At 38.9% G+C, this 26,557-nt stretch overlaps 1 protein-coding gene and 1 non-coding gene across 2 annotated transcripts in view; one reads left to right on the plus strand and one right to left on the minus strand.

The window, feature by feature from the left end:
* Positions 1-26,557, minus strand: part of LOC109416910 (SH3 domain-containing protein 21) — a 328,588-nt gene that overhangs the window by 26,113 nt on the left and 275,918 nt on the right. The gene's annotated exons all lie outside the window — the stretch shown is intronic.
* Trnat-ggu (transfer RNA threonine (anticodon GGU)) lies at positions 4,505-4,581 on the plus strand. The gene has a single exon. It is a non-coding gene; the product is annotated as a tRNA-Thr (tRNA).

The following is a 26,557-nucleotide window of genomic DNA, read 5'->3' on the forward strand; positions in this document are numbered from 1 at the left end:
TCGAGATTTCATTCCTGGATTTCTACAGGAACTTCAGCTGGCATATTCCTTAACCCTCAACAGGATACCTAAAATAAAGGTCCGTTTTGGGACCCTGGGGTCCATTAGACCCCAACATATATTCTTCCGTATCTCGTGATCCTTACTTTTTAAAAGGGTGATGTTTTCAGCAAAAATGATGGGTAAGTCAATACCTATTTAGTGATAAAAAATTTAGTTCGGGAAATTTCCGTTAGGCGGGGCTAGAGAGCATTCCAAAATGCCTCTAATCAATACAGTGGAACGTACCTAAGCAAGCGGAGAAGGCGTACATAATAATAAGGGTAAATCGCACTTTTGTTGATGGGTAAACATACATATAGGTCCGACGGCCCAAAAAGGATCGTTCAAATATTACGTAACGCTATGGAGGAGCAAGGGGTCTAGCGCTGTGTTACGCTTTTTACAAAATTTCATAATTTTCTACACAAAGCTTGATGCGCGGGGTTGACAGAAGTTCAGATATTTGCAAATTAGGCGTTATGTATTGTTTTAATGCACCCAAAAGAGACATTACAGACAAACAGATGATAAAATTAACATCTCGCATATCCCAAGATCCTGGTAACTTATACAGTTGATGCCTTCGGAAAAGTTGTTTGGTTGGTCAAGGACTTACAGATAATGACCCGTTTGATTTGATATCCCACCACTAGGTGGAGCTGGTGAGCATACACATTTTATATCTCTTGTATCTCAGGAATCTGATTACTTAGAAGATAATGTCTTCAGCATATATGTTCGGTAGGATAAAAATTTACAGACGATGAGCGATTTGATTCGGAACTCTGCCATTAGGTGGCGCTAATAAGCATGTACATTTTAAATCGGTCTCTCGGGTATCTAGAATGCTGGGCAACATTAAAATATTTTTGATTCCCAAATAGTTCTTGAAGTATTGAACACTTCTGCCGAAGACACAAACATTCTACACATTCAGAATATCAAGATATTGCAGCTGAATATAACTTTCACTCCGTAAGTTGAATGCACACTAGCGCCATCTACTAGGCTAATTTCGATTAAATTTATTTACCGTAAGATTGCCCTTTATCTATTGAACATTTTTGTCGATGACAGCATTATTCTAGAAAGTCACGATCAAATAATACAATCATTCGCGCCGTGGGGTCCAATGGACCTCAGGGGTACAAAATCACCCGGTTCAACTTTGACATCGAAAATAATCCATAGTACGCCATGAAACTATTGGTATTTTTGCACAAATAACTCATCGCGGTGTAGTTTAAAAGTACTGTATAAATGGGGCTGATATGTCAATCCAAACTTTTTTGCGACCACGTCAAAGTGGCTCTGGGGTCCAATGGACCCCAGGTATCCATTAGAGGGCTTAAGGATCTCGCGGTTTATTTTGAAGTTTTACCTGAAGTTTCTCTCTCGGAAAACTCATTCCGATGTTAGTCATGGGATGTCTGTCAGAGGTTTTCTGGATTTACCCTGGACTTTCTCCTAGGATTTTTTTTTACAGAGTGCCTTCTAGGATTTCTACAGCAGCTATTGCTCGTACTTCTCTTTGAATTCTTCCCGTGATTTTTTTTTCAGGCCCATGCTGTTTCTCGTAGTTGTACCGGATTTCTTACAGTGATTCACCTGAGATTTTGTTTTACAGATGTTCTCTGCATTATTTTCACAACTTTTCCCTGGATTAAATCTTTATCGGCAATTGTGCCGAGATTCTGGATACTCCTTCAGGGATTTCTTTAATAGGTACTCCCAAAGTTCAAGCAAGGATTTTTCCGCGGGTTTTGCTCAGAATGCCTCCAGTTACGAAATTCCTTCTAAGAAATTCTTGGAGAAATACTCTAAGAAACTCAAGTGTAATCTTGCGAGCAACTTCGCAAAGTGTTATTGAAGAGATCTCGACATGAACTTCAGAAATAAACTTTAGAAAAAAATGAGACATTTTGAAAAAACATTAATAGTAATCCCAAGAGGAAATATTAAGAACATTCAAGGAGGAACTCTGAAAACCGCATAGAATCCTGGGAGCAGCTACGGGCGAAATTTAATGAAGAAATTCAAGAGAAATATTGGTAAAAATCCAGAGATTAACAATTGGATAGCTATCCCGGAAGACCACTAAATAACATTCCTGGAGGCGCTTTGAATGAGTTTGGATAAATCCTCAGGAGGAATCCAGCGAGAAACTCTGGAAGCATATCGGAATATCTCTGGAAGAATTATCGGGAGGTACTCCAACAGATATCTCGTGATAAACTTTTTTTTTTGGTAGGTTTCTAGCTGCACTCTGAATAGAGTTGAAACCTCTGCACTAGAACCGAAGATAAAAAAGAGTACGTAATCTTTCAGAAGCAGTTTGCCAGCCGAACGCGGAAAATGATATCCATTAAGACATTGTTGCAACTGACTCAGAAAGCTACGGTAGAAGATTGGAAAGTTTTCAATTGGTCAGTCAGTCAGGATTTGCATATGTAGTGTTATGGTCACACGGTTTGTCTTTGTCTTCTTGTTTGATTTTGTGGTATGGTTCAATATGTTTTACTTCTCGTTAAATCAGTTGTCGTATGTTTGTTTATTTTCATCGAATCAATCGAACCCTGTGTTAAAATATAGTCGATCCTGTGTCAAATTGTTTTCTTGATTTCACTAATCGTTTTCTACTTCTCTGTGTTCATCTCTTGTGTCCTTAAATTGTCATCGGTCCAAAACCCACAGAAACCTGTAACTGATCTTCTGATATTTTTCTGTTGGTGTCATAATACCATCTAAGAGATAAACAAAAATACGCCAAGTTGGTCAGTTGATTGCAATAAAATTTAAAAATAATGAAGATTTCATGTCAACTTTCATCCCGCTACAAATATTATGAAAAATATTCAAATTGGTTCAATTGTCCTATCGGTCCTACCTAGATAAACAATGTCATTTTCTCAAGCGTAGCCTTGAAATGTCAACCTAGTCATACACAAGTAACGTTGTTCAGTTAATAAAAGCAGTCAGTTTTTGTCCAAAATGTCACGTCGAACGCATTGACGTCAACAATGCGTTTAAGTGTTCGCACGTTAGCTTTGAATCTATCAGCACAATTAAGTGCTGCAAATCTCCTTCCCACGATTGATTCTTCGGTCAATTTTAATTGCTTTATTTAAAGAAAATATGACCAACTAACATCGTAAAAATTCGAAAAAGCGACTATGACATTAATATATTACTAATCAAAATCAACCGAGAAACGTGGGAAATAGAGCCCAAATAACATTTTGAAGTCAGCTGGCTCCAAAACCAGTCACAAATCCTATAAAACTCTTATTAGGATTTTTAACGATCATCAAAACCTTCTCAAATCCAACCGGTTTGGAACTATTGCTTGGGAATAGACTCTACTGAGCCCTGGCGGTTCCTCCGTGTTTATCGAGCATGTCTGATGCATATGATCAGCCATACTCCATCTGCAGCAGCCGATTCGCGATGAACCGTTGGAGGCGCATTAAAGTGTTAAAAAGGTGATATGTTTCACTAAAGAACACTACATTACAATAATCAAAATGAAACTCCTTCACTTTAATACCGTCAACCCCTGCGAACTTGGCCAGGGGATACAAGGATCGATGTTTCTATTTGTCATTGAATTGTCAATAGAGCTGTAAGACGCATTATCAAAAGCACCTTCTATATCAAGAAATGCTACAAGAGCAATTTCTTTCCTGTTAAGCGTACTTTCTATTTTTATAACTAGTTCGTGAAGAGCTGTGACTGTAGATTTATTGGATTGGTAAGCAAATTGATATCTACTAAGAGGATATCTTTGTAAATAATTTGATTTTATGTATTCGTCTATTATCTTTTCCATAATTTTGAGTATGGTAGACGTAAGACTTATAGGCCTGAAAGATTTTGGTTGTGCTTTGTCTTTTTTACCCGCTTTTGGAATAAAAACTACTCGAACTTGAGTCCATATTTTAGGTATATGCCTTAAAGTTAAACTGCATTTAAAAATACTAGTAAGGGAATCTAGCAGTTGTTTTCCACCCTTCTGAAGAAGTGCAGGAAAAATGCCATTCCTTCCCGGAGATTTGAATGGTTCGAAAGAGTTCACTGCCCATTCAACTTTAGATCGTTTGAAGATTGTATCCGGTATAGTAAAGTTGCTGTCTACAGTCCGTATTGGCCTATAGTTTTCATCAACTCCCGTACCATCTTCATCATCACTTGATAGTAAACTTGATCCAGGAAAATGAGTTTCCATCATTATTTTAAGTGTTTCTTTTGTATCAACAATGAAACTTCCGTCTGTTTTCTTCAAACTTCCCAGGCAATTTGAATGGTCTTTGGAAAGAACTTTTTGCAGTTTTGCTACATCTGGGGTTTTTTCTATGTTTTCACAATAAGACCTCCAGGTTTTCCTTCGAGTGGGGTATTGTTAGTGGAAGAATAATACTTAGTCCAAAGAATAAGTTTGGTCCTAAACGTTGACATCGCTACCTGTTTTGTGGCAGAGTTGGTTAACGCGCCCTGTCTGGTGAACTTAGGGAGACGTGGGTTCAAACCCCACCAGAACAACGTGGATTCTTTCGTAATTTTTAGACTTAATTTATCAATTTTTCAACACAAATTGTGCCTATGAACTTCATTCATTACGTATGTCCAAAAATCGGTAAGTTTTTCTACATATTATTTTAATTATTAAGAACTACAATTAAAGCTGTAACTTAAATTATAGTTGAAATTTTCTATAAAGAGGGATGTTTTTTTTTAAAATAATACATTGTCATTGTCATTTGAAATACTAAAGAAAATTTAGTATTTAGTGGGACAGAACAGAAAACAAGTAGAACAAATGGAGTCGATAAACATTGACATACATACAATGACACAAGATCGAGATAAGTAATGTTAGGATAATAATTGGCGGGGTTTAGAGGCAAAGGGGTGTAATTGATGGAAAACCAAATCCGAGAAAATGAGACTCTAACTGATTGCGATCCAATTTTCTTCGAGTTATCCTAATTTTTCTAAGTGACGTAAGATTAGTCTTAAAACAAAGCATTGCATCGTGCTAAATCAATTAGGAACCACTGTGGCGAAAAAGTGTCGCAAGCCCAACTGTCAGTCACCGTTGGAGAGCGTTCCTCGTTGGGGTACGGAGAGGGAGAAACCCCAACCCAAAGCCTAAACCCGAATCGGTCGGTCGGTTAGCAGCACTCCGCACAGAAGAGATCCACACCGATTCCCTCTATTCCTTCTTAGCCTTTGTAAAACAAGTTTTACGCCCCTCGCTGACTAACCACAAGATTTGCAACGAAACGAGCGTGAGCTAAGTACGGACTCCGCCGAGCAGTGTGAATCGATAGCCTCCGCCGAGCCCCTACTCACCCACACTCATGGCGATTTATTCCCATAACAAGTCAACAGCTACGCTAGAATGCCCTGTATGAATCGAGAGAAGGCTCAACTTTTGCCTTTCGGTTTTCTTTTGGCCACCAGACCAGAGGAGCAAGCCCAACCAGAGCGCGAGAGTGTCGGCCGGTTGTTTCGGTTCAGTACTAGTACCGGGTAGGTAGTTACATAAAACAACCGTAATATAGGTCAGGTCTGGCTGGCTACATAGCGCGCCCGGTTGAACCTTTGGAAAGGGAGGCAGCAGAACAATCTACCACCACGGCGATACCTGTCTATGCTATGCCGTAGCCTGCCGCCGCCCCAGGGCTAAATGTGCTAGCAAGATGAAAGTTTACGGGGATAGAGATGAATGCACACTGGGCTGGGAAGTGACCAAAAGTCGTAATTATGAAATTCGGTAAATTTTGGTAAAAACCAGTAAAAAAAAGATGATCTTCTATTTTAGGTAGGAATGACAACAGTAATGTCAATGTGAGGCAGAGACAGGGAAAGAAATTGTTTTCTCACGGCAGACCGCACATGCAAGCGCGTCTGTGTAAATTTATATGGTTAAAGGAGCACAGAGGTTCACGGCAGAGTTTCACGTTGGTCTGTGGGTTGCCGATTGGTAACTGGTGAATTAGATTACTTTGATGGTGATGCGGCACAATTCGCCGATTGCCGATTCGTAAGCGTATGATGATAGATTGATTGATTATACTTCAGAATACTAGAGTATGTACACTGCCCATGATCGCATAATTGTCTCATATGAATAGGAAAGACGGACTGATATGCGATGAAAGGCAGTACAAAGGTCCGATGTTCTCGGATGTTGTAGGCTGTGACGATAGAAAACTTTTTCAACATAATCGGCAATATTATGCGAGTGAAGTCACGCCTACTACGTGCTGGCGATTTGACGTGATTTGAAAACATGACAAATATTGTCACATTGTCGACCATTTGCAAATGTGGCCAACTTCTGTATGGAATACATCTATTGTGCGATGAGAAGGCGCGCAAAGATGTTGCCACCATGCCCGTCCCCGTTTCTGTCTCTCCTTCCACAATGCGGGCACTAAGAACACTTTGAAAATGTCACCTAGTATCTTAACACGAAGCACCAAAGACCCTAAGGTGTCTTCCTTACAACAGCCAAGCTAATGTGGGCAACGAAAAGATGAAGAACACACTGCCCTGCACCACCTAGTTGGGACCTAACCGAACTGACTTGACGGGTTTATATTTAGCACATGTCGCACGTGAGAATTGACGGCAATTTGAAACCGAGGAGCAATGAGTTACCGTGAGGTCGCCATTCACCGCTCATGCCCCATTCACCGCTCATTTTGTGTCAATCATACAAAAATGGTCAAATGTTAGTAAAGTATCGTAACAAAAGTGAATGTAATATGCTGCCACATTTAAAAACTTTCATTTCACCATGATTTTATATGGGTGTACTTGAAATCACGTTCTCAAAAAACATTTCTCACACTGCGCAGCAGGACAACATGGGAACTGTTTAGGGCAAACAGCGGGAAAAATATCCAATAGGTAAAACCCGTTAAAAATTCCATTTTGACAAAAGAAGATGTACTGAACGTCATGAATCATCAATACTTTGGTAAATAAAAGTTATTTTGTTTTTTATAAACGAATAGTTTCTGTGATTCCATGAAAAAATAATCCAGTGAGCGGTGAATGGATCCATTTTGAGCGGTGAATGGATGCATGAGCGGTAATAGGAGCCAAGAGATTACACATTTGATTTTTTATTTTTTCGACTGTACACATATTTTACATTCGTTTTATATTTTTTCTATAATAACAACATAATTGTTGAGTTGTTACCGTAAACTAAAGTGCAATATTCGCAAACGTCGATTTTTAATGTCATATACTTTACGAAAATGCCGTTAAATGAGCGGTGAATGGCGACCTCACGGTATGTAGGTACCAGACCTACCTACCTAGGCACATTCCAGCACCAGCAGGGAATCGTGCCCAGTGACTCGTGATGCACAGAGGGTAAAAGTGATTGGATTGCACGGGAGATGAGTTTTGACGTGAATGGTGTGGTTTCTTCATCAGTCGTCCGCCGGTGTAATCAATTTTTCATTGTTGGTAAAATGAGGCATCTATCTAAAGCTGACCCTAAGGTTTGCATTATAGATAAACAATGCCTATCTTCAGGGTTGATTCAGAACGAAAAACAAATTACTTTCTAACATGACGTATGGTATCGACCGTAACAAAGCCTTTTTCTCGGCTGGATGATAAAAAAAAACTACATAGTTATTAATTGATGGATGCCTTCGTCCATTCAATCCCAAGATTTTCTAGACACAGAACGCTGGCATATCTGATACTCTGAAGCAGTGGCGTCTCGTAACCTCGCTTTTTACCTGTTCAACGACTCCAAAACTTGAATTTGAGGAGAATTCAGGATCAGAATCATATTGAAAATGAACGGAAATCATAATTCTTGTTATTTTCTACAAGTTACAACCTAATTTGATAAGAACATTGAAGAATTTACGTTTGTTGAACAAGTAGATTTTAGGTTAGGGAATCGCCACTGCTCTGAAGAATAGAAGGCAGTACAAGAAAGCGAGAACACTGGAGAAGAATGCATACTGAAGCGCAAGATAGAGTATGAAACAGAATGATATGCGGGAATTCTACGAAACTGTAAATGGCATGCGGAAAAAAGAGCTATATCTCGTCTGTGCAATAACCGGGAAGATAAAACTATGATGGCTGCCAGGGGGTCGGAGCACTTCGAGACTTGTTTGGAAAAATAAAATAATTGATACAGCAGTAGCTGTAGTAGCAGAAATAATAGGTGTTCTAAACTGTTCTAATATCAGAATCCTTCATATTTAATATCTAATCCTTCAAATCTACAGGAGTAATTTTGTTCGTTTTAGCAACAAATTGTAACATTGCATAATCTGCTGTGATCCGTGAATCTCTTGGATTCCGAGTTTCCACTCATTGACATTATTTGGATATAATGCAGTTCATCTAAACTAACTTCCAGTTTATAACAACAGATCTTCGTAACAATAGTTATATTCGCTGTTCGGACCAGAGTAACGTTTCATAATGAAATAAAACTACTGAACTTACTTGATATAAATGGTCATATACTTTTGGGATATTAAGCGTCATCCAAACTGTCCTGGAGTTTAGTTCATGACATCTACAGCCGTTAAAATGGTGATTCTCGCGATGAATTGTCTTATTAAACATCCAGCTATTATTCATTATCCCCTTGGAATTGTACGAATCATTTTGAAATGATTTTGTGATATTTCTGAACAACTAAACTACTCTGAAGAGCACAGCTTCAAAGACTCATACTGTAGTCATATCCGCTAGACAGAGTAACGATGCATAATTAACTAAAACTTCTGGACCTACTTGACCAATATGAATTACGATATACAGCGTCAACCAAATTGTCCAGGAGTTCAGTTTCTCGCAGAGTTTTTGTTTGAAATTGTCAAAGGTTTTTCTTTTCTGACTTTCTCCAGTTTTCCCAAGTACATTTACCCATAGGTCTTTACGAATTTATATTTTCTCTCAAGATTTTTGCAGAAGTGCTTCCAGGGAATTCTTTCTGAGATAGTTTTCTGATATGATTTTTTGTTTGATGGATTTCCTTGCAGAATTTTGCACATATTATCCCCCGGGATTCCTTTTAGAGGTTTTCAGAGTACCTTCTTAAATTTCCTTAATATTTCCCCCTTGGAATAGTTCCAGAACTTTTTTTTCGAGATTTCATCGATAAACCTTTGCGGAGGCTTATGCAAAATATGACCGGGATTCCTTCAGATATTTCTCCGGGAATTTCATACAGGAAATATTGTAATCCCAGAAGACATTCCGAGAAAAAATCCTGCTAGAATTCCGGCAACATTTTTTTAAGAAATCCTAAAAAGGAGCAGAGATTTCGGGAAGAGCTTTTGGAATAATCCCGAGAAAATCTGCAAGAAAATAATCTCAGGTGGATCGCTGCAAAAAAGGTAATCAACTACAAGAAAAAGCCATAAAAGTATCACGGGACAAACTCCATGAGAAATACGTGCAGTAGCTTATGCAGTAATCCCAGAAGACTCTCCAAAAAATCTGAGGAGAAAGTCCAGAATCTTCTGAGAGAAGTCCTGAGAGAAACTCCGAGAGAAATCCTAAAAGAAATCCCGCGAGAACCTTTGGAAAGTATACCAGCAAAAAAATCTGTAGAAATTCCAGGAATAACTCCTTCAAGAGGAATCCCTAGAGAAACTCTATCAGAAATCACAACAATATCTGCGGTATATCCTGAGTGAAACTCTTGTGGAAAACTCGTGATAAATCCTGGTTGAAACCCACAGGAACTCAGGGAGTAATACTGGGAAAACCTCTAGAGAAATTCTGTATGATCCCGTAAAAAAAATCTAGAAGAAATCGATCGGAATTCCGGAGTCTTGGAAGATTCTCAAGGAAGAAGTAATCCTGGAAAGAAATGTTCGAATCATGGAAAAATGCTGGTAGGAATCCGGAAGAATCTCCGGAAGGAATTCAAAAAGAAATACCAAGACAAATGGCGTGAAAAAATACGAAAGGAATCTTGTAAATAATCCTGAGAGAAATTTCAAGAGGTATTTCCAAATAAATTCCAGGAAAAACCCTGACGGAATTTCTGGTAAAACCGTTGTAGCCGATATTTTAGAAGGATACACTAACACTACATAATAGAAAGTTTTTATTTATATCTATGATGTAGTAAACTCTGTGGACTCTATTTTTGAGTAGAAGTAATATTCGATAAATTCGATCTTTTATCGATTCTTTATTATACCTACGACCCATTGTATTATTTTTTTTATCGGTGTAAAATTTCCCTGAGTACGATATTCTCTGTTAGTGTTCTTCATCCCCCCCCCTGTTAAATACAATTCCTTGAGGATTCCCGGTTTTCCAAGTTTTTTTTAGGTAGTAGACACCCTGATTGGTGATTTTCGATATTAACTTTAACATCACATCATTATCATCTAACTATTATCTGAAATTACCCCCTTGGAATGTATTATCTCAAAGTTCTTTTGGTATATTTCAGACCAATCTGAGTTCTCCGACAGACAGAAAGATAGGTCTATTCTCGTAGCAGTAGTCATATCAGCTATGACTGCTAGGAATTATTTTACATATTTGTCCAGGACTTCTTCCTGAGATTTCATCCTGGTTTTCTTCCAGAAATTCCTCTTGGGATTTCTCCAGCAACTTCTATTAACGTTCTTCCATGAATTCTAGCTGTGATTCCTCAAGCAACTCCTATTAGGACTCGTCCGGAAGTTATAAGTGTAATACTTCTGGGAATCCCCTGGCATACTTTTTTGTCGCAATACTTTCGGGAAATCTTCCTGACATTCCTCCAGAAATGCCTTCTGCGATTCCTCCAGAATACCTTTACCGATTTTTCTTGAAGAGCTGGATTTTTTCTTTGAATTCCCTCGGCATGCTTAATGAGATTTCTGTAATAATTCCTATAGAGAATCTTCCAGAAATGCCTGCTAAGACTTCTCCAGAAATTACTTCTATGAAATCTCCCGAAATTTTAGAAATTCATTCAAGAAACAATTCAAGACAATCTTCCATGGATTATTCCAGAAGCGCGTCCCTTGATTCCTCCAAGAACATCTTGAGAGATTTTATCCAGGAATTCCAGCTGTGATCCGTCAAGCAATTGCAACTGTGGTTCTACCAGCATTTCCTCCTAGGACTCCTCAATAAATTCTTACTGTAATACCTTCAGGAGTTCTTCCAGGCAAGGTTGCAACCATTCATTTGCAAAGATTTCCATTCATTTGCTAATATCTCAGTTCAGAAGCATGCTATTGAAAAACAATGTATGGATAAATTTAACCTTGTAGTTTTATCTAAAAGTTTGCCGAATACCATTGGGGTCGCACACGCATTCCAAAGTCGTGAGCGAGCTGTGAAGGCATCTTTCCACAGCGTGAATGAAATTTACATTCACCGCGTGGAGAGTTGCCTTCACAGCTCGCTCACGACTTTGGTATACGTTTGCGACCCCAATGATATTTGGCAAACTTTCAGATAAAACTACAAGGTTAAATTCATCCATACATTGTTTTTCAATAACATGCTTCTGAACTGAGATAATAGCAAATGAATGTAAATCTTTGCAAATGAATGGTCGCAACCTTGCTTCCAGGGTTTTCTCTGGAGATTTCTCGTGTGATTGTTTCAGGAATTTTTGCCGGGATTAATCATGGCAATATTTCCGGCATTGTTCCAGAAGCACCTCCGGTGAATCATCTGAGAATTCCTTCGGAGATTTTATTCAGGAATTCTTCCAGTAGTTTCTCATGGAATACCTCGAGAAGCTCCTCGTGACCTTCTTCAAACAATTTCAGCAGGGATTCCTCAAGCATTTTTTTTCTGCGGTTTTCAGCTATTCTTGCTAGGACTCCTCCAGAAATTCTGACTGAGAAGGATGAACCACGAGCTCGCTGCACTTTACGGCGAACCCAGCATCCAGAAGGTGGCCAAAGCCGGAAGGATACGGTGGGCAGGGCACGTTGCAAGAATGCCGGACAAGAACCCTGCAAAGCTGGTGTTTGCTACTGATCCGGTTGGCACAAGAAGGCGTGAAGCGCAGAGAGCACGTTGGGCGGACCAGATGGAGAGCGACAGACACAAACCGAGTATTGTGGCGTACTATTGTTGATTATATCTTGTCTTAAATGTGATGCTGAACAAATAAATGTATGTATGTATGTATGTCATGTTTTGTGGACGACCCGGAATGGGAATGGGTTTTCCGATATAACTTTTTTTACTGATCTTTGGTAATGTTCGTGTATTCTACAAAGTTGTTTTTTTGTAATGAAATACACCTCTTTCTGCTTTTTTTTCTTTTTACTGGGAATACGCTTTAAGTGGAACAGAGCCTGAATCTCAACTGGAGAAATTACAAAAAGACTTGCTGGAGGAGTCTTTGGAGAAATTCCTAAAGAAATTACGGGTTGAAATTTTAGAGGAATTCCTGGAATGATTATAATACTCTTCCAGAAATTATTGCTGGAAATCTTTGTACAATTACACAAATTTCTTGCTGTGATTTCTTCAGGAATGTTTTCGATCATCTGGCAATCATTTGACTCATTTGTCTATAACTCAGCTCAGAAGCCTAATATTAAAATTTGATGTTGGACAAACTTGTAGATTATTGTTTTTCCTACCATTATCACCAAGGACGCCATATGCTAACTCTTATATTTACGGCGTAAAAGTGTTATTACTACCTACTCATACTAAACGATCGGATTTTTCGATCGTTTAGTATGAGTAGGTGCCCGAGCAGGAGAAAATAGCTGAAGAATAACAAACTCAGGTATGGAAAACCGAATACCTACAACCTGAATGAGGTATTAAGAAGCCCTGCATAAGAGGTAAAATACCTAAAATAATAACTGATGTGTTTCCTGTGCATAACACGCGAATAATGACTTCAGGTATGGTAATACCTAAATAATAATCGGTGATTTTCCCATACAAATAGTGATTTTTCCATAATTGAATAATACCTCAATCAGTCCTCAAAACCAAAATAATAACTCGTTGAGGTTTTCTATCAATACCTACAAAATACCTAAATAAGTTATTTTCAATACCTGGACAACCGACCAATACCTGGTTTTGGTATGATACCTGCCTTTGGTATGCTCCAGTTATGTTTCAGTTATTCGTTCCTGCTCGGGTGGTACTAGCGCTCTCACGTCGCATATATGAGATTTAGGATATGGCGTCCTTGGTGATAACTGTAGGAAAAACACTTATCTACAAGTTTGCCGAACATCTCATTTCAATTTTATGCTTCTGAACTGAGTTATGGATAAATGAGTCAAATGATTGCCTGGTCATCAAAAACATCCTTGGATTTCTTTAGGAATTTCAACAAGGATTCTCCCAGAAACTTTTCTCAGTATTTACCCAGTAATTATTACGAACAAACATATGAAGCACTACAAATGCATATTTAAATGTAACATCTTGGAGTGGAACCTTACATATGCGTAATAATTTAGGACATCACAAGTAGACATATACAGCACAGAACATAAATTTTGCCCTGTTTCCCTAGTGGATAACAATTTCCGATGTCAGGATGACGAGGTTTCATTAATGTTGTTGGTCCATCAGTCAATCCTGTAATCGTATTTTCTCTGGCAGGTTGCCTTTTGTTCGCAGCATTAGTTGCTTTCATAGCTTGAATTTTGTCTAGGGTTTCTTATCCTAAGGGGCATTCCGATATGGGCTTCATCACTAGAGTTCTATAACTTGAAGTCTGTGCCAGGGAATGGTTTATATCTGTAGTACTTAATTGCGGACCGAAATTGCCTGAATGTTGGCAATCGAAATAGGATTGCGGGCCTCCATTCTGCCAGAGCCCTATAAATGTGCATTAATACTAGGGGAATATTTACAAGTTATAATACAACATTTAACACAAAAATGAACTTGTACTATAATTCCATCAGAAAATCCACTTAAGATTCTTATGGAATTTTTGCTGACATTACTCAAAGAATGCTTCTGGGATTCATTCAAAAGTTTCTAATCTAATTCGCCAAGAAGTTTTGTTGGAATTTTTCAGGCAACTCCTGCTGGTAATCCTCCAGGAATTCTTGTTTAAGAAATTCCAGCGAGAATTCCTGAAGAGAAGACATCTTGAAAGGAATATCTAAAGGAATCCTATGAAGAATGTCAACTGATTTTACAAGAGAAATTACTAAAAAAATCCCTGAAGATTGAGAAATTACAATGGAAATTTCTATACGAATGCTTGGACGAATTACAGTAGGGATTTGTAAAGGAATTCTTGAGAAAACCTCTGGGGCAATCTCAGCAAAATTTTCAAGAGAAATCCCATGAGGAATTTGTGGAGGATGAGGATGTGAAGATTTCTCCAAAGACTTTTGCTTGGATTCCTCCAAGAGCTCCTTTTGGCATTTCTCTGACAATTTCTCCAAGAGTTCCTTTTGAAATTTCTTTAGGAAATACTCTAAGAATGCTCACTGGGATTCCTGTAGAAGTTCCCTCTCTGAATTGTACAGGGATTTTACAAAAGATTTCTCCACAAATTCCACTTGAAATTTCCCCAAAAATGCCTGCTAGGTTTTCTCCAGGAATTCCTCATTGTAATCCAGTAATACCTCTTGGAATTTATCCAAAAAATTCTCTGGGATTACCTCCAGACATTCTTGCTGGGATTTCTCGAATTATTCATCCAGTAACCACTGCTGTAACTTCTCTATGGGAGGAACCAGAAATTCACTCAGAGTTTTTTCAGGAATTCCTTCAGAATTTCTCTAGGGATTCTTCCAAGAGTGTCTCTATGGATTTTTTCAGAAATTCCTCTCCGTTACTAGAACTCCTCTTTGGAGTTTGAGCATTGAGAATCTTTGAGAATTTATATTTAAGTTGCTCCTGCAATGCTGTTGGGATTTCTCCAGGAGTTCGTGGTGGAAATCCTCTCCAGCAACTCCTAGAGGATTGAGCAATAATTGCAAAATATTACCTGGAAATGCTCCGCATCCAGTACGCTTCAAAAAATTTAAGAAATCCCTAAAATAATCTTTGGAAGAATTTCTGTAGGAATCCTTAGATAAATCAATGAAATAATCCCAGCAAAAATTTCTAGCAGAATTCCATTAGGCATTCCTGGAGGAATTATAAGAGGATTTCTCATAGGATTTTTCCAACAACTCCTCTAAGGATGCCTGCTAAGATTCCTCCAAAAATTCCTCTTCCTCCGAAAATTCCCTTCCTCCTGATGTGCTTCTAAGGAGTCCTCTAGGAATTCCTTTTGCAATACACCCAGTAATAACATTTCATTTCTTCAAAAACTCTTAGCATTTCTTCGGATTTTTTGCTGAGATTTCTCAGCATTTTCAGCAGTAATATCTCTAATTATTACTCTTGAGAGTCTTCCAGAAATTCTTGGAGGATTCTCTGATGGTATTGCTTGAGAAACCCAGAAAAAGTCCTGGGGGATTCGAATCTGAAATGTCTAGAGAAATCCAAGTAGCAGTGCTGGAGCAATTCCAGCAGTAGTTCCTAAAGTAATCTCAAGAGGATTCCCAGAAGGAATTCCTAATTTCTGGAAAAATCATTGAAAAAGAAAAACGAGGAAATTGAATCCCAGCAAGAAATTCCTAGTGGTAATGTCAGAATGGTAATAGGTGAATCCTTGCTGAAATGTATGGAGGAATCTCAGCAGGCATTCTTGGAGGATTTTTGAGTGCAAAATCTGAAGGTATCCTTGGAGAAATCGATGGAAGAGTTATTGCTGAAATGTTTGGAAAAGTCCCTAGAAGAATTCATGTAGAAATTCTTAAAGGAACATCTGCAGTAGATTCCCTGGAGGAATTCCTGAAGGAGCCTTGAAGGTATTTCTCCAGCAATCCCTGCAGGAATCCCCTAGAAAAGCCCGTCAGGTATTCCTGGAGGCATTCATGAAGAAATCTTTGAAGAAATCTTTTTAAAATTCCCACTTGTGTAGCTAACTTTTTCTTTCTTCTTACCCACTCTCCTAAACAAATACGAGAAAGAGAAGGATAGAAAAAGGGACACGGGCCCCTTGTTTATTAAGAGAATGAGTGAGAAAAAGAAAAGCTAAGCCAATGGGAATTCCTCGACAAATATCTGATAGGATTCTTGTTGAATTGATTCAGAGGTTTCTTCAAGGAATCCTATACATATTCTTATACATCTCTTCAAGGATTTCTCCCAGAAATTGCTCCAATTTATTCTATAGAAATTTCTATTGCGATTCATACAGAGATTTTTTCAAGGATTTCTTTTGAAATTTTCCTTAGAGTGCCAGCAGAAATTGCTTCTAAAATTTCTCCAGGAATTCTTGATTTCTCAACATTATCAGCTGGAATTTCTCTAGAAATTGCTTTTAGAATCCTCGTAGAATTCTTGTACGATTCCCACAAGAAATTGTTAGAGAAATCTCTGCAAAACTTCCTGGTGGATTCTACCAGATATTTCTGAATGCTTCCCACCATCATTACTGGAGCAATTCCAATTGCTCTGAAGTTAGTTAATTCCCAGCTTGAAAATTTGTAAGAAAATAAAAAAAAAATCCTCGTATAAATCACAGCAGGATTTTTTTGTTGTTGGAAGAATCTCAGCGTTACGTAATAAAAGGATGCTGCCTTTGATGACGAGTGTAAAGCGAATTTAGAGAAGAATGCTGTGTGGGCGGTCATGCTGCGTCATGGAATCATGGAACGGGACTACTATGTCGTGTTCAAGAAAGTTCTACTAGAAGCTCAACGCATTTCGCAACGGCTTTGTAACGCGAGCCGAACTGTGCAAGGATAAGGATGTCGGCGTCTTAACGGACCGACATGAGATAATTGAAAAGTGGAAGAAGCACTTCGATGAGCACCTGAATGACGTGAAAACCGTAGGCGCGAGTGACCAAGGCAACGGAAGGCACGTCTATGTTAGTGCAGCACGGGACGGGAATCATCCGATTCCCACGATGAAGAAAGTTAAAGATGCCGTTCACCAACCGTTTAAAACCAACTCAGCAGCTGGTAAGGCTGGAATTGCAGCTGAACTCAACAAGATGGGCCTAGAAAAGTAGACCACCTGCCTGCCTGCGATCACAATTTCCCAAGTACCATCCCAGATTACGTTCGTAAGAAGTGATCAAGCCGGCTACATTGACGCCCGATCAGTAAAGGAGCAGATCTTCATCGTATGACAAATCCTCCGAAAAACGTGAACATCAGGTTCCGATACATCGACTTTAAAGCGGCATACGACAGGACAATATCGACCGCACAGAGGTATGGGGAATAATGGCAGAGAACGGCTTTCTTGAGAAGCTGGCCAGACTGCTCAAGCCGGGTTCAACAGCCGGGGTACCATTTTCACAAGTCCTTCGGACATTAACGCAAGAACATTTGGACGGGGATACCTTCGAGGTGGCGGAGGAACTCGTCTACCTCGGATCCTTACTGACAGCTCACAACAATGGGTGTCATGAAATCCGAAGGTGCATCATCAGTGGAAGTCAGGCCTACTAAGGGCTCCAGAAGAAGCTGCGGTCTAAACAGATTCAACCCCGCCCTAAATGCACCATATAGGTACAAAACGCAAATAATACCAGTTCTCTTCTCGTGTACGACATGGACAAGGCTCGAGAAGGACCTGTAAGCACTTCAGCGGTATGCAGGAGAGCGGTGTGGGGCAGCGAAGAATGAACTACGATTCGCTGTAATCTACAGCGAACGCAGCATCATGACGCCAATGTCGGAAGGATACAATGAGCAAGGCATCTTGCAAGAATGCCGAACAACAACTCTGCATAGTTGATGTTCGCTACTGATCCGGTTTGTTTAGTTACGGATTTGTAGAAAAGATCATTTGAAACATTGTTTTCAGAAGCTGGTCATGTAACGTTTAATGCAAAGTTTATTATGATCATCTTTTTCTTTTTTTATGGCTCTACGCTGCCAGTGCAGCGTAGACTACCTCTTTTCAACGTAGTGCTCTTTGAGCATTTCCACAGTTATTATTTGAAGGGCTTTCTTTGCCAGCTATTGCCTGAATTTGTATATTGTGAGGCAAGGACACTAATATTTCCAGGGAGTCGATAAAATTTTCCCGACCGGAACGGAAATCAAACCCGCCGTCTCCGGATTGGCGATCTGTCGCCTTAACCACAAGACTAGACACCGTTTACAAGAACCAAACTATAATAGCGTGGTTCTAAAACTTGTCAAATTTCACCTGCTTGTTACATTCTCAAGAAGTTCTTCAGATCATTCACCTTAAAAGAACCCAATAAGTTTGATCATTAGTCGTGCCCTAGCCGTTATCAATGACATTGTCCCGTACAGCAACAATACTAATTGATTTCCGTATCTTCCAACACCGAAACCGGTCTTCGGATACACCAACGCAGCACGCGTAACAAATGACAAATCTATTAGGAAATGTCAGCAAGTGCGTTCGCTTACCTTTGTTACCTGATCGAATCGATTTGAACGAACCGCGATCGAACGCTACTTATTAGGTATTAAGACAAACCGTCATACTTGGAGCTCGAGGAGACAGACTGCTGCTCATCATCGCTCGCTGCACATCGAGAACTTGCCCAACAAAGCGCGACACAAACAGCTGCCAGCCAGCCAGCCCTAGGTTGAACCGCGCAATAGTATTTGTGTTTTTGTTTGTTTTGCTTCCACAACTCTTCCCATTTCGTTCAATCAAGTATCTACAGAAAAGCGCAGTGGAATCCATGAAAGTCGCGAAGCGCGATGTGTGCATTCTCAACCTCAACTACTGATCGTGACTGGCCCTGTTGTCGCCTTCGTAGACGTCGCCGCCGCGGATGTTCCACCACTGACTGTGGCACTGGCACTGTGTTCAATAAGTCGTAACTCTTCTGTTGATGAAACACACACGCCACAGTCGACGTGCATCCTCTTTAGACCTTCTCCGCACAACTTTATCGGGCCTGCTCTGGTGTCGGTCGTCGTCCATCCACCCACGTCCACAATACGTATACAGAGATACGCACGCCAGCGGCACAACCCGATATCAGGGACAACAGCAAACTGGTTAGGAGGGCCTTTGCGCTTCGCGTCGGCTACTCATCATTGTACGATAGTCCAGGAACCAGATTCACGTGAAAAAAAAGATGCTTTTATCGCCTTCAAATAAATTTGTCGATAATGCACATAATAAAAAAATAGTTTTTAATCTCTTTGATACCTAATTTTGCCAATTTTCATGTAAACCCTTATCAACCCTCCTAAGATATTACGCTAGGCGCACCACGATGACGTAGTGCACGTTTAGCGAGCCTACCTGGGTCTTATTGACGCCAACATCCTACATGAGATAAATATTACACAACTTTATAGTAGACCATATTCGCCTAAAACTCCTTTGAAGTCCATTTTCACATAAATCTTGTTCCTTGACCATTGTGCATTGCTGCCAGGAGGCCGTACGACTGTGTCAGTCACTGGATAGCTCACTGTCACGAGTCACTGGGTTATTGGTTGTTTGATTAATTTGCTGGTTTGGGATTTTTACGACTTTAATAGATGACAATGACTGACTGCACACTTGATTATCACGTTGTTTGCAGATGGAATGTGTGAAGTGTTGGAGGACTTCAAAGGCATCTGCGGTGGTAGTGTCGGAGTGCACATTACGCTGTGCAACTCCTTCGAGGTCATTTAATGTGAGCAAAATTTTGACCTCAATTTCCGAAAGTACTAATCAAAATTTGCAACACTAAAATTAGGTCTTGGGCAATCAATTTTTTCCTTTTCTGAAGAAAACTGAAGCATCAAAGACTTTGCAAGATTTATAGTTTGATTATTTCTGTGAAATATTTTGTAATTAAGATTTGGAGTTTTGCCACGAACTGTAGCTACGATGTTTTACTGGATATTTCAGCACCTCTCCGGATTGTAGATTGTCACGTTGTGCATTGTTGGATAATCTGCTGATAACAATAATAATTTTAAATATAAATTCGATGAGTTCGTTCCATTTTAATAATAATACAATTTATCATACTCTATCTTTCTTGTAAGGGGGAAGGGTAACTGGGAGAGTATCAAGCTATTTGTAGACTGAATGAGAGAGTCGTGGTCATCAGGTCCAAACCACGGAGAAGATCTCCGCAACTTTCGGATTGCATTGGTTGATGATTGGATCTACTCCAGCAGTCTGCAATGTATTTGACACGCCACCAGGCGGAAATTTTAACATTTCATTAAGAGGAACCGTACGACATGGCAAATTCTGCACATTTAATCTAAATTTGGTATTATGCGATTATGTCTTATAAATTTAATAAGGATGTAATGGTTATGACACCAAAATGAACAACTTTAGCGTAAATGAGACACAATAAAAATGGTCTAATTCAGAAACAAATTTTGAAAACGACGTATAATCAATGGTGTAGCATTGATTATACGTCGTTTTCAAAATTTGTTACTGAATTAAGTGCCACTCAAAAATGAGAACCAGAGCAGCTAAATACGAGCCCCGTCAACGTTATTTGCCTCTAGAAATTGAAGTCAAACGCTGCTACAGATGGGGCAATGGAGCGTTTGGCTTTGTGACAACCCAGTCAACCAGTGATCGTACAAGATGTTGCATAAGATGTTAAAGTGGAGGCGATAAGCGTACATTATACATGCGCCTAAATGGAGGCATGTACGCATATGTGCTCCACTTTATCTGTAACGTATGTTTGAGCACCTGGGCTTTTAACGAGAAAACAGCTTTTAAGTTTGGTAGGTGCTTCAAAATATACTCGGAAACGATTGGTACAATAAGTACCAGAGGGTGAAGTATGAGAAGAATGTTTAAGAGACAAAAAAAGGCAATATTGCTAAGTAACACAGCAGTATGGAACCAAATGATATGCGGAAATTTTACGAAACAGTCAATGGAACGGGGAGGAAGACAGTGCTGTCTTCTGTTCTGTGCAATGTCCGAGAAGGAAATTTGCTGACAGGCAAAGCAACGGTATCAGCCAGGTGGAGTGCACACTTCGAGACTTGGTTGAATGAAGAGAATGTTGGAACACAGGCAAACATATTAAGCATCAGTGAAAAAGGGCAAGCAGGGGAGCCCCCAACGCTAGATAAGGTATAAAGCAAATAAAGCGATGGAAAACATTGAGGCTGCTGCAAAGGACGTGCTCCTGGTTGACCTTTTTCTATACGGTAGTGAGCAGATTCAAGAAATACTTCATCGTGTCGGTTGAAGATTTCAGAAGAACTACCTGCTAGCTGAACGAAGACTTCATTTGTCTTCGTCAACCTTCCTATTTTGTGAAAACATAGGCGAGTAACCTTGAGTCGTTGTCAACAGCGAACGAAAAGTCTCTTTCCACCGCAGCATCTGTGCAACCGCCCGAACGAATAGCACACGATTGGGTTCGACACCGATCAGCGATGTTCACGCCAAATTTATTGAAATGCTTCCAGAACAAAAAAAAATTCAGCAGAATGAATTGCTGAATTTAAGCAACATTTTTGCTGAATTTCAGCACAACTTTGCTGATCAAATGTTAAAATTGCTGGATGGTTCAGCAAGTTGAAAAATGATTGCTGATACTCAGTAAAATCGTGATGCAATGAATGCAATCAGCACAAAAAAATCAGCAAAGTTTGCTGAATAACAGCAAAAAAAGATTTGCAGTGTTGGTAATTATCTTTCGCCGCTAAGCAAACGCCTTGCAGTCAAGCCGTGCTTTTCATCGCAAAATATGCTCATCACGAGACATAAGTTGGCTTGGTATGCGTGTACTTTGTGTCGGTATATTCGAATGCTATATCTGTGTGCACCGCAAGCGCTCGGGCCGAACCGTGTCTATCCAATCCATTCGGTATGGCCGAGCGGGAGCTCCAGTCGGGTTTCAGTGTGTATGACGCATATGACGAAGTTGATTTCTACCCTATGTTGTGTAAAACATTGCCCCTAAAATCGTTGAGTAATATTCAAGGACACCAACGACATCGTGAAAAAGAGCGAAAAATAAGACGAAACTTATACCTACCAATACAAACAATTGATTTTTACCAATATGAAGATTTCCTAGTATTGTGTATTGCTAGTCGATTCGAATTATCAACGGAGTTCAAACATGGAATGCAGAGAAACATGGAGTTACAGAGTTACAGAGATGTTACCCAATAAATAGCTGAGTGTGTCACAAGGCCGGGTGACATCCGAAATTTACCTGATTGTGTGTTTCTCAAATAATGATGATTTGGGCCTGTCCATAAACTACGTAGACTCATTTTGGGCAATTTCAGACCCCCCCCCATCCGCCTTCCGTAGACTTTTGTTCATACAAAATTTTCGAAATTTGTATGGAGCGTAGACTTTGGCCATCTCCTAGATTGATAGATGCTCCTAGATTTTGCAAACGATATCGATATTTTTTATTGACCGCCAAGCCGTGGAAGAGGTTTTTTCTTCTTGGCGTAACGTCCCCATTGGGACAAAGCCCTTTTTTAGCGAGTTCTATGAGCATTTGTACAGTTTTAACTGAGAGCATACAGAAAAACTTGTAGTTAGAAGACACAGAATGTTGCTAATTCACAAATTGAGGGATGAATGCGGAGTGCGAGAGTAAGTCTCGGCTTCAAATAAAAATAATACGCTCTCACTTGTAGTTGTTGGGCACAAACGAGGCTGTGTTGTGGATTGACATCTAAGCCGAAAGAGAGATTGTTACGCATAGTCGCGTATCATAAATTTTAAGCCAACCTCAGATGTACTTGAGAACCCCTGCTTTTCAATACTATACACTAGTATGGGACAAACATCAAATTCTCGCTCCAGTTGACTTTTTCGATTCCATTTAGGTCCCATATCAACTGTACAACATTTCAGCGCAATCGGTGAAACTATAATTTAGCGCAAGTGGTTCAAAGTTTTCATAGGATTTACTATGGAAAAAGTTACACTTTCAAACAAAAAATCCCAGGGGTCGGCCCTTGTCTCCTTAATTCAAATCGATCAACGCTTCTTGAAGAAAAATAATTTGTGAAACTTTCTTTCGAAGACCGCAAATCAATTGGATGCTTGTGGAAAAAGTTATTGATTTATTACCGATTAGTGATCCAACGAACGGCTTTTTGTTCTGTTTTATCAGCAGCACTGCTGCTGTCGTTGCTGCATGGGGTGGCGGGTGGCATCACCACCCCCAGAAACAGCAGCAGTCAAGGCAGCGGCTACAGTGCTGCTGATAAAACAAAACAGTAAGCCGTTCGTCGGATCACTAATCGGTAATAAATCAATAACTTTTTTCACATGCATCCAATTGTTTTGCGGTCTTTGAAGGAAAGTATCATAAATGATTTTTCTACAAGAAGCGTTGATCGATTTGAATTAAGGAGACAAGGGGCGACCTCTGGGATTTTTTGTTTGAAAGTGTAACTTTTCCCATAGTAAATCCTATGAAAACTTTGAACCGCTTGCGCTAAATTATAGTTTCACCGATTGCGCTGAAATTTTGTACAGTTCATTTGGGACCTAAATGGGATCTAAAAAGTTGACTGGAACGAGGATTTATTTTTTTATACAAACGTGTCCCATACTACTATACACCTAGACCTAAAAGAATAATAATTGAATTGAGATTGTCAGTATAGTGAGGAGGTGTTCCCGTGACAGGTCACCGAAATTGTAAATTAGCTAAGGTAAATGTATTTTTAAATATGCTAATAAACTTTATTTTTAGCTTTTTAGCTAACTAAGACTGTAACCGTCGTGTTTGCTGTAAGATTCGTTATCCACAAAACACCTCCCGCAATTCTTGAAAAAGTGAATGTTCATGGTGAGGGCTCGGGTTCAGTTTGGCTTTCTATTCCGCAGAATTATCACCTGTTCTGTGGCTTAGTTGGTTAAAGCACCGGTCTAGCGAATACGGGGTCGTGGGTTCAAATCCCACCAGAATGCGATTTTTTTTCAAAAATTCATCCCTCAATTTGTCAATTAGCAACATTCTGTGTCTTCTAACTACATGTTTTTCTGTATGTTTATGACATACCAGGTAATCTGGTAAATACCAGTAAAGGGCAACATATATCAGTGTTTAACTGAGAGCTTCCTCTGTCTATGGCTATTTTGCATGTTTCTATCGAAGATACTCTAAAGCCTGTATCCGCAATAATCGGTACACAGAAGTACGGCTGTAGCTCTGTAATGAATCGGTAAAATTGGCCAAATAATTGACTGAGAACTCTTTGGTGTATGTTTATTATGTGTGCCAAATTTTATAAAAATCGATGCATTACTTTTAACTGTGGATGAAAAACAAACAGACGTGGTTTTAAGCATTTTGTACAATCATGACCAATTTTCATTCGCATAGTAAATGGTTCTTTTACGCTACAGTTCAACGTTCTGTAATGATAATTATGAAATTTCGTTAGCAGTTACAGTATGACCCATAAAAAAATGCGACAGTTTTAAAAGTCATCGTTCCCCTACTTCGAACTGATTAACCTTGCATGTATCTATTGGATAGTATAGTAGAGCCACTAATTTGATAATGGCAAAGTAACATAGACTGATTTCATGCACATACCTTTGGAAATATAACGTTGAACATATGGATGTCGAAATCGTCCACGCGCCAGATGCCGTTTTTTAAGGATATAATTTTCTTTCAATTGCTTTCAATAACATTCAATCAAATTTTATTTTCAAAATAGTACTTTTATGGCTGGATAAGGTCTTCAGGAGTTCGTTGGTTCGTCGGACAAGAACGAAAAAATATTAACTTATAAATCAAGAGACATTTTCTGAAAATTTAATTATTTGACAAATGAGTATTTTTAGAAAATATTATGTTTTAGGCATGAAATTGTTTTTAAGTACTTAGTATTTGTACCTATCATAAAGGTAGGTTGATCTGCCTTCATCAACAAAAAAATATTTTGAAAAATGTTCAAACAGTGTTAGGTTTTTTTTATAAATTTATCTTAAATACGGTTTTTAATATGTAGCACCTTTTTTAGTTTTTGTTTCCTAAGCATTTGAAATTATTTTTAAAATATTATTCAAATATGGGCGTATTAAAGAGTACATATTTCTTCATGGTTTCCATGTGTTTAAAAGTTTTTATCTTAGTTCATTTCGATCTGAAAATTAGAGGAAAACTTGATTTTATTAAAAAATTGTTAACAATTATAAGGTATCCCATAAACATAACCAATGAATATTTTGACAAAAATTTTAGAGATCCTGTATGACAATAACCTCCTTATTGTATCCTAATCCAAAAAAGTTTAATTCATTAGGATTATATCATTAAAAATCATCAAATACCGTAAAAAAATGGAATGTCGCATTTTTTTATGGGTCATACTGTATGATACTTATAGATACACTTTCTTGCAAAATTTCATCAACTTTTGTCAATTGATTCGAAAGCTACTGGTGTTGATAGGGGTGAGTGTTAGTGAAATTGTTTCGTGTTTTTCATGTGCGATGTTTGCCTATTCATAACTTTTATATTTCTTTACCAAATTTAATAAAATTTCCACAGAAAGTAGTTGATTATGTGAATATAATGTCTGCAAAATTTGATGATTATTGGTAAAGTACTTTCAATAGTACAATCGAAACAATAAAGGGTGCTGACTAATTGCTGTCTGAGGGACTAAAATCACGTTCAGTCCCAATACCTGTTTCGATTATAAAGTTGTTCATAGTGCATCGATTTATTTTTAAATTTTGCCTATGCAACGAATGTAGTTTGAGAGGTTTGTGTTGAAAATTTCAGCCATTTCCTTTGCCAAATTCAAAAGTTGCAGCCCTGACAAGCAAAACTAGGGGCTGTACAAAATTCAATGGCGCACATTCTACTCTTTCATTGCTACAACAAAAAGTACTGCACCGATTCACATGAAATTTTGTAGGTGAAATGAACACATCTAAAGATGTTATTGGGCTAAATTTGAGCAATTTTAATGTATCTATGACAGAGTTACAGCTGTATTTCTGTGTCCCGATTATTGCGGATACAGGCTTTATGCTCAAGAAAGTCAAAGAAAATTCCCATCACGAAAGGTTTCTGGACCGACCAGGAATCAAACCCGTCACCCCCAGCATGGTTATGCTGGATACCCAAGCCTTAACAGCTGTGGCTATATGGGGCCTGGAGCGTGGAAGAGGCATTTGTGCCTTTTAAATGCAAACAGCAAGAATTGGTGTCACAGTCAACACCAGCAAGACAAAGTACATTATCGCTGGTATGGATAGCGTAGGTCCAATAGCGGTGTTGTTAACGGAGAAATGACGGGTGGTGAATAATTTTAAATAGTGAATCACGAGTTATACCAAGTGTATAAAGAGACGAATATTGTCAGGCACAATAGAAGTCGGCAGGCAGTGTTGTGATGGTCTAGTTTCCCGGATGCCGGAAGATTAAGATACACCATTATGCTCATAGGGCAAATTCTGATCAATTACACAACTTTTATCAAACTTGATCAAACAAAATAATTCGCCAAACATGATCATATTAAGCTGTTGCTATGAGCGTATGGTTCATGTGGAGTAA

This window comes from Aedes albopictus, chromosome 1, assembly GCF_035046485.1.
Source record: "Aedes albopictus strain Foshan chromosome 1, AalbF5, whole genome shotgun sequence".
Classification (NCBI taxonomy): Eukaryota; Metazoa; Arthropoda; class Insecta; order Diptera; family Culicidae; genus Aedes; species Aedes albopictus.